This window comes from Vicia villosa, unplaced genomic scaffold, assembly GCF_029867415.1.
Source record: "Vicia villosa cultivar HV-30 ecotype Madison, WI unplaced genomic scaffold, Vvil1.0 ctg.001881F_1_1, whole genome shotgun sequence".
NCBI lineage: Eukaryota > Viridiplantae > Streptophyta > Magnoliopsida > Fabales > Fabaceae > Vicia > Vicia villosa.
The window spans coordinates 29,303-38,167 of record NW_026705761.1 but is presented as its reverse complement, the minus strand read 5'-3'; the positions used below and the strand labels follow the sequence as shown (position 1 = coordinate 38,167).

At 29.5% G+C, this 8,865-nt stretch overlaps 1 pseudogene; it reads right to left on the bottom strand.

Annotated features, from left to right (window-relative positions):
- Positions 1 to 2,801: 2,801 nt before the first annotated feature.
- LOC131636975 (RHOMBOID-like protein 1) lies at positions 2,802 to 4,614 on the bottom strand (annotated as a pseudogene).
- Positions 4,615 to 8,865: the final 4,251 nt, after the last annotated feature.

The following is an 8,865-nucleotide window of genomic DNA, read 5'->3' as shown; positions in this document are numbered from 1 at the left end:
TTTTTTACTAATACTATTATTATTTGTATGGAATTAATAAATCTTATGAGTGATAAATAAGATTAAAATTTATGTGCTTTTTTTGATCAAATAAGATTAAAATGTTGGTGATAAATATATTTTAATCTTATGAATGAATAAACAATATTTTAATCATATTTATCCCTCATAATATTTATTAGTTCCATACAAATAGTACAGTATTTTCTTTTTATCTATTATGCTCAGAATTTAAATTTTTCATAAAAAAGATATTTTTCCTGAATTTTTTTCTTGCTTTAATTGTTAAAATTTTAACACAGTAATATAATTTATTTTAAATATTGGTGATCGTTAAAATTTCAAACAAAAATTACCGAGCTTGCAAATTAATAATTCAACCAAATCTATATATATATATATATATATATATATATATATATATATATATATATATATATATATATATATATATATATATATATATATATATATATATATATATATATCTAATAATTTAGATTCTTAATACTTTTAATCAAATTAAAATATATTTGATAAACCAATAATGTGTTTTAATTTAAAATAATTGCAATAAAAAAATCAACTAAATTAAAATATAAGTAATAGTTTGGTTTTCTTCAATATTTTTTATCAAATAAACATATTAAAAATAAATTTAAAATATAAGTAATAAATTTCATTTTCTCCCGTATAGAATTCAAAAAAAAAAATTAAATCATCCGAATCAAAATATAAGTAATAAATTTAAATTCTTAAATTTTTTTAATTAAAGGAAAATATAAGTTCCAAATTAATAATAAGTTATATTTATAATTATGTGAAGAATAAAATTATATGAATTCTAAAGTATAAATTAAATTTTATATTAATAGTATTATTCAAAATGAAATAGTTAACAAATCAATATCAATTATGAAGAATAAGTTTTTTTTAATTATAAAGAAAATAATTTATTTCATTCAAAATAAATTATAGATCAAATTAAAATGTAGTTAGAATAACAGTGAAAATAAAAATTATTGTGATAACATTTGAATATTAAGCATAATAATTCTTATAATGATTATCTCATTTTGAGAATATTATAATAATTAGAGAAATAGAAATATTTTTGAAAAGATACTTTATTTATGGAATTTTTAAATATTGATCATAATGGATAAAATTCAATAAGGCGTTCTTAATATGGAATCAATAAATCTTAAACGTTAATTAAATCTGACGGCTGATATTAATAGTTCTCATTTCTCATGATAGTATCAGTTCTCACTGGATACGCTCCCTATATATATATATATATATATATATATATATATATATATATATATATATATATATATATATAAGAGTACAAGGATCTGTATACTAATTGCCTATAATTGTCTAGTCTATAATTACCTATAATAGAAATCCTATTTTAAATACAATTATGATATAATATACTTTGTCTAGTCTATAATTGTCTATACTTCAATGTCTTGATATTTGCTTTGACCTTCTTTAATGTGAATAATATGTGCCTATCCTTAACATATCCTACTCTCACATTTAGTCGTGAGTAAATATTCAACTTATTGGGGGTTGTTTGTATTATTATTCTAACAGAACTTTTTATAATGTACAATTTTAAAACGGAAAATTTAATTTTTGTCACACTCAAGTTTTATGTAAATTTTTGAAAAAATTATTTCTCGAAAATATTTTAAGCGAAATTAAATAGAAATAAACGAAATTGAAATTTTATAGTTCATAGAAGTGAAAGTATAATTAATTCTAAGAGTATGAGATATAACTTTCTTCAAAAAGTAAGCATTACCGTAGAGATTTTATTCTGCCACCCATCAAATTTGTCATGACATACTCACATATTTTTATAATAACAAATATTTGTCAAAATTTAACTAAAAAAAGAGCTAACGAAAAAATTCGGTAATTCAATTGAAAATTTTGGTATGAGTAAAAAAAATCAGTAGTCTATTTTAAAGTTTGGTGTACATTTTTATCGATTTTTTATAAAAATAAATTTAATATATCAGATTATTTGATAAATAATGTATCTTTGCTAAATTTTTGAATTTTTTGAAAAGTTTGATAGTTCATATTTAATAACCAACAAATAAAATTTAATACTACTTAACTTTTTAAAAACTGTTTAAGTTTACTGAATTTTTTGAAAAGGGTTATAAATTACCAAGTTTTTCGAAAAGTGTTGTAAATTATCAGATTTTTTTGAAAAGTATTGTAGTTTATTTGATTTATTAAAAAATATGTTAATATTAAAAAATAATGACCGTTGAATATGAACATCCGACTGTTTCCAAAAATCCATAAAAATCACAATATTTTTTTGAAAAATTTGATACCCCAAAGAAAAATCCATAAATATTTAGTAAAAACACAAAAGTAATAGCACCTTCCATATGGGTGCCAAGTCAAACTGGGGTATCAGCATAAAATAAATAAAAAGACGAAAGGCCATATAAAAACAAAATTGAAGGCCCTAGACAAAAGGCCTTGATGCCTGCAGTATGAAGCATAAATAAGTTTGAACTACATACTTTTTTTAGAGTGTTAAAATCAATTTTTGATCTATGCTTTCTAAATTATAGGAATTACTTAGCTAGCAATTTTGCAATAAAGGTAAATAATTCTTGATTGGAAAAATATAAGAAAAATACAAATCAATCAATTAATATTATATACATGAAAGGATATAAACAAATATATACCAATCAAAGTATGTATCATTTTTTCATCATGAATAAATGCCAAAGGGATTATCAACCCTTTATAAAATCTCAACTACAAGTCTGAAAACACAACTCATGGATCTTGGAATTGGTTGGATATTGCATGTAATATAAAATGGACTTTCCATTGCTTGAACATGTCACATTTACTTGGTTGCCAATCTGCTCAGTCTGCATTGTATTTAGCACACATTAGCTCAAATAATAAAATTTTCAAAATATCACGAGTTTCAACTGTGTCGTGTAAGTATCAGTATTGTGTCCAATATCTGCGTCAGTGTTAGTGTGTTAAAAGGTCTAAATTTTTTATAATTCATATGAAAAGAGGTTTGTGCAAAATTGATTACCAAGCATGTCAAATTCTTTGGATTGCAGCTCCACCTTGAAGTTGGGACACAAGATAGATAATGGCACCAAGAGCAGTGATCATTTGCATCAACACCACTGAGAAGTGCAATCAGGCCAACACTAAACCTGTCAAGTACAACTTTTATTGAGCAATTAGAATCACGAAATTGAATCTAAAACCAATAGCTTACGAAGCATTGAGACAGTGACACAAACACAAACATAAGACACGACACTAACCCTGTAATAAGCAGGATCAAGGCTAAGAGCCAAGAGATGCACTGATAAATATCTTGAATTTAGATTTAACTAATGTCGGAGAATATGCTGAGGTAGCATATTTTTGCTTAATCCATCCAAACTGAGGACGGATTAAGAACACGAATCCAAGAAGAAATCCGGAAAGAAACCCTCCAATATGAGCAAAGTTGTCAACATGTGGAAAAACTCCCACGGCTAGATTGATGGTAATAATAGACACAAGGGTTAAGAGTGTTCCTAGCTGCACACATGACAACAAAAAATCTTAATCAAGTTAGAGTTTTGAATTCAAAAACACAATGGGAAAAATGAGAAATTTGATGAGTACCCTTTTATCATATATTGACCAATTAGTAATGAGTTCTGAAAGCATGCCTCCTAGTAAACCAAAAAGAGCACTTGAAGCACCAACTGATATACTTTGCTGAATGAAAAGAGATGAAAGCAAGCTTCCTCCAAATCCAGATATCACAAATAGTAGTCCAATAAGCACTGTAATTCAACTATAAAATAGTTAACACAGACACCAGACACAATCCTAACACTGAAACACAAACCTTGACAGTTGTTTAAAAAATAAAAATGATTGAGTGTATGATTGTTTGTGTCAGACACCGAACACACGTACACGTTCAATCTGAAGTGTCGGTGCATCATACTTGGAATATTATAAAATATTAGACGGATGTTTTCAAATATGTGATATACCAAATCCAAAATCTTGCTCAAGACGAATTCCAACAACTAAAATGCTTAACATATTTGCCAATAGATGGAATACTCCACCATGTAACCACATGCAAGTTATGAGTCGCCAACCTTGATGTTTGTTAACAACTTTCTCCACATCCAAAGCCCCCATACTCATCAATCTATAACACAAAACAAACACTTCATTCAATCAATAGTAGCATAGTTTTAAATTGCAGTCGCAGATGCACTTACACATCGAACCTTTATATCGCGGTTATGATTACGCATTTTATTGTAGGACAAAAACTTACGTTAAATATGAAGGTCCAAGAAGAGGATTCTCATCGAAAGGTTGAAAGGAGAATCGGCCTAAGACCCGCGCAATGCAGGAGATCGAGTTATGAGGACAATCATTCACATACATGGTGATGATGAACACTATAACATTAGCAATGACAAAGAAAGGAATCAACCAAGGAATCCATTTCTTGAAATGCTTCATTTCCTTGTATTCAACTATGGCTTCAGCTTTTGAAGGCAAAGATGTGTTCATATCCATATTGTGTTAAAAAATTTCAACTCTTGAACTACTTTTCTAACAAAATTTGATCAAAGACTAATTAATGACACTATTTGTTTAAATATTTTTAGGTTAATTAATTAATATATCATTATGTTGCAGCTGATTTTGGAAGGTTGTGCTTGGAGGTTCCTATGTTAAACAATGTTCAATGCCTTGTTTGGATCATAAAACAAAGAAATAAATAAGTTATGTTATTTTTTCTATTGACATTTGGATGCTTTAGATGATGACATATATAAGAATACATAAGAAGGGGTGAAATGTTGAAGAATGGTTTGTTCCATAATTCCATCAATAACAAACAAATTTTGGGTCTGGTTGAACTCATAATATTATTAGTTTATTTATAAAAAAGGTTGGAATGATGTTAATAAGAATATTTTAGAAATTAACATTATATAAATGGTGGTATTATGATGTTGTATGTGTTAAAAGAAAGTATTTATATTATCAATGCATAAAAAACATTCTCAGATTTTTTTAAAGCTGTTTGTAGTTTGCAGTCTCTTAATATATCCATCCAGCTTGGCCGATGAAGCTAAGAGCAATTATTTGATTTGTAGACGGCATACCATGCATTTGTTTTATGACAAAAGCCATACATTTCTTAAGAGATAGGCAGTTAAAAGCTTTTGTCGAAATAATATTGTCATTTTTTTTAAACAATAATATTCTATTCTATCATACCCCCGCAGTCAAAGCGGGAGATTCACAGACGTTTAGGTTGGTTCGAAAATCATAAAAGAGAATATGATGAAGCCATTTGGTGAAGATGTCTGCAATCTGATGTCTGGAGGGAACATGAAAAAATGTGTGTCTGACCACGAGCTACCTTTTCCCGAACAAAATGAATGTCCATCTCAATATGCTTTGTACGCTGATGATGCACGGGATTACTTACTAGATAGATAGATGGCATTAACATTGTCACAATACATCAAAGGTGGTAAGATTGTCTTTTGGAAGATCAAGACTAGATTGCCTTTTGGAAGATCAAGTGATAAGATTGTCACCAAGAAAAACACAGTACCTGGATGTGGAGCGTCTGGTGTCAGGACATCCATGTCAATCATCGTCTGTGTAGGAGATAAGCTTTGTAATGTGAGATGGTGATAAATGTAATCTAAAGTGTATGATACCCTGGACATATATAGCGCATAGGTGCTTTGATTTAGAAAGATGTCATTAGGATGACGAGAGACAATAATGCCTAAAAAAGTAACTTAGGGGGTTGAGGTCCTTCATCGCAAACTGAGATGCTAAGAGTGACATAATTATGTTGTGAAAGGCATGAGTAGAGGTAATAAGGATGACGTCGTCCACATAAAGAAGAATGTAGGCCATGTGAGAATTTTTCGGTGTGTGAAGAGAGATTGATCTGATGTTCTATACGAAAACCAATGATGGCTACATAGTTAGCAAAGTATTGGTATCATGCTTTGGTTGCTTGCGTGAGACCATAAAGTAACTTCTTTAAAAAACAGACATAATTTGGATGATGAGTGTCACAGAAACCCAATGGGTGATGCATGTAAATAGTTTTATGGAGATCATCATGTAAAAAAGCATTCGGGACATCTAATTGATGAATGGGTCAGGGTTTGGAGAGAGAAAAGGTGAGCATTATTCTAATGATTGTGGGTTTGACCATCGGGATGAAAGTCTCATCACAATTCGTACCTACAACCTATGATTTGTCATCACTTACAAGACGAGCCTTATAATGCTCAAAGGATCCATCAAAATTTTCTAATGTTTAAAAATCCACATACATCTAATAAGATTGACATCACAAGAACGGGGAACTAAATCTCACGTCTTATTTATAATAAGAGAATCAAATTTATATTGCATTGCAGATTTATAATTCTTGTTGGATAAGGCTAAATATCTAGTGGGGTTTTTAGGTTTGGGAGAGATGGTGCAGTGAGACTGATAAGGTAAATATCTTGTGGAGTTTGACAATATCTCTCATGCTACGAGTAGTGATGGTTCGTGTAGGTGGATGTGTGTGGATTGGTGGTGGTGAAGGAGAGGCAATTGTAGTAATTTAGTTGGTCGGAGAGGTATGAGGTAGTGATTGTTGGTTTATTGGTGTGGGTGGCTGGTCAATTGTGTTTGTTGGCGTTGTTTGGTTGGGTGCAACATGCGATAATATTTAATTTTGCCACTAATGTACAAGGTAGGGATTGAGGTCATCATTTAAGAAGTTATAAGAGTGAGAGCAGAAGGATGTATCATAGTGAAGGGAAAATGGGTTTCATCAAAGATAAGATGCCTAAAAATTATTAATTTTTTGTTTGACAAGTCAAAACACTTGTAGCCTCTACGATTCGGCAGATAACCCAAGAAGTCACACGGGGTAGAGCGAGGTTGTAACTTATGAATGTTAGAGGACGAGAATAAAGGATAACATAGACAACCAAGAAATTAAATATGTGTGTAACTGGAATCTCAATGATATATGAGTTATGTTGGTAAGTGATTTTGAAGTGTTTTATATGGAGATATGTTTAAAAGATATATTTTTATGTGAAGAGTATGATGCCAAAACGATGTGGGAACAGTAGAATGAGCTAGCATAGTGCATATTATATTATTAATGGTTCATTCTTCTTTTTGATGACAAATGTCATTACATGATTTTTATGAGAAAATTGATATAAATTTGTAAGAATAAAGAGAAAAAGTCACGTCAAAGTGTGAAAAATTGAGCAAAAATCCAAGACAAGGAAGAAATAAAGACTTAGTAAAAATTGTAAAGAAAATGAGAAGAAAATGTACATTTTCTTCTGGATTTCTCACCCCGCGATGCATCCCATTACGGCGCGATGAGGATTGCAACATAGCGTGATGGACCACTTTTTGGCTAACACGTAAATTGGTATTTATAGACAATTTTAGCTACTTTTGGGGAAGCTCTAAAACCTAGAGATAAAGTGACGGCTAGGAATGTTCCAGCGGCTAATTTTGAGAATATTGGAGTCATTTGAGAGTTATTCTTTCATAGATCTTGATGATGAATACTAATCAACTCATGATATTTGTTAATTTATCATTGAGTATCTAAGTTTCTCTAGAATAGATCTTTTTGAGATGATCCTTATTATTAGTTTGTTGGATTATATGTCTTTTTGATTTTTATTTAGTACTTTTTTATTATTATCTTATTTAAATTGTTCTTAAGTTTAATTATTTTTTGTAGTTTATGAGTGTATGATCCATTTAGATAAGTCGGGATTTTTGACCGTTAGTCTACTTATCTGATCTAGGGAAATTTATTAGACTTTGTAATTAACTAGGGATAGGTAATTAGAAGTTGTTGCTTTTGAATTAATACACTTAGAAAGCCTAATCTAACTTTGATTGGTTTGTAGTGAGATAATAATTTAATTGAAACTCAATAGATACATAGTTCATCAATAGGTAAAAATAAGGGGATTCAATAATAAAGACCTAATTGTCTTTCTCATCTTGAATTTTATTCTCTTAGTTTTTTTCGTTCTTGCTTTAAAACCAAATAAAATCAAAAACACCCCATTGTTACTATTTTGATTCGCATATAATTATCTTGTCAAATTACAATCCTCGTGGAGACAATCCTTTAATTATTACTTTGAAATTATCGGTACACTTGCCGAAAGGTCATCAAGTTTTTGGCGTTGTTGTTGGTCATTGTTGATTTCGACAAGGCAATTTAGTGCAATGTTTATAGTTTTTAATTTTTCAATTTCTTTAATTTATGCATTTTATTTTTAGTTTTTTATTTTACAATTTAATTTTTAATTTTAGTTTTGATTTTATTTCTACTTTTGTTTTATGCAATGCTACTAAGGAATTTCTTGTTTGTTTATGTGAGGTATTGATTCAACGCTGATACCGATCGACTCAGAAATCAAAAGAACAACGCACATAATTCGTAGAGAAAAGCGACAAGCACTGCGAGTCACCGAAGAAGTAAAATAAAAGAATTAGAGATGGTCGTTCCACCACGTCAAACGCTAGGGGGGGCTTTTGCAGGAGGGCCAATTCAGGGTAGATATGTTTAGGATTTCAATCGGCTAATTTTGTAACATTTGACATTAAGAATTATGTACTTATAGGTTTTAAGGAGAACTCGTTCAACGAGAAAGAAATCGGAGATTATTGGGAGCATCTCGCTAAATTCTACGAGACTTGCTAGATGTGTAAGTCATCTGGTGACATATCTGACGATATGGTAAAATT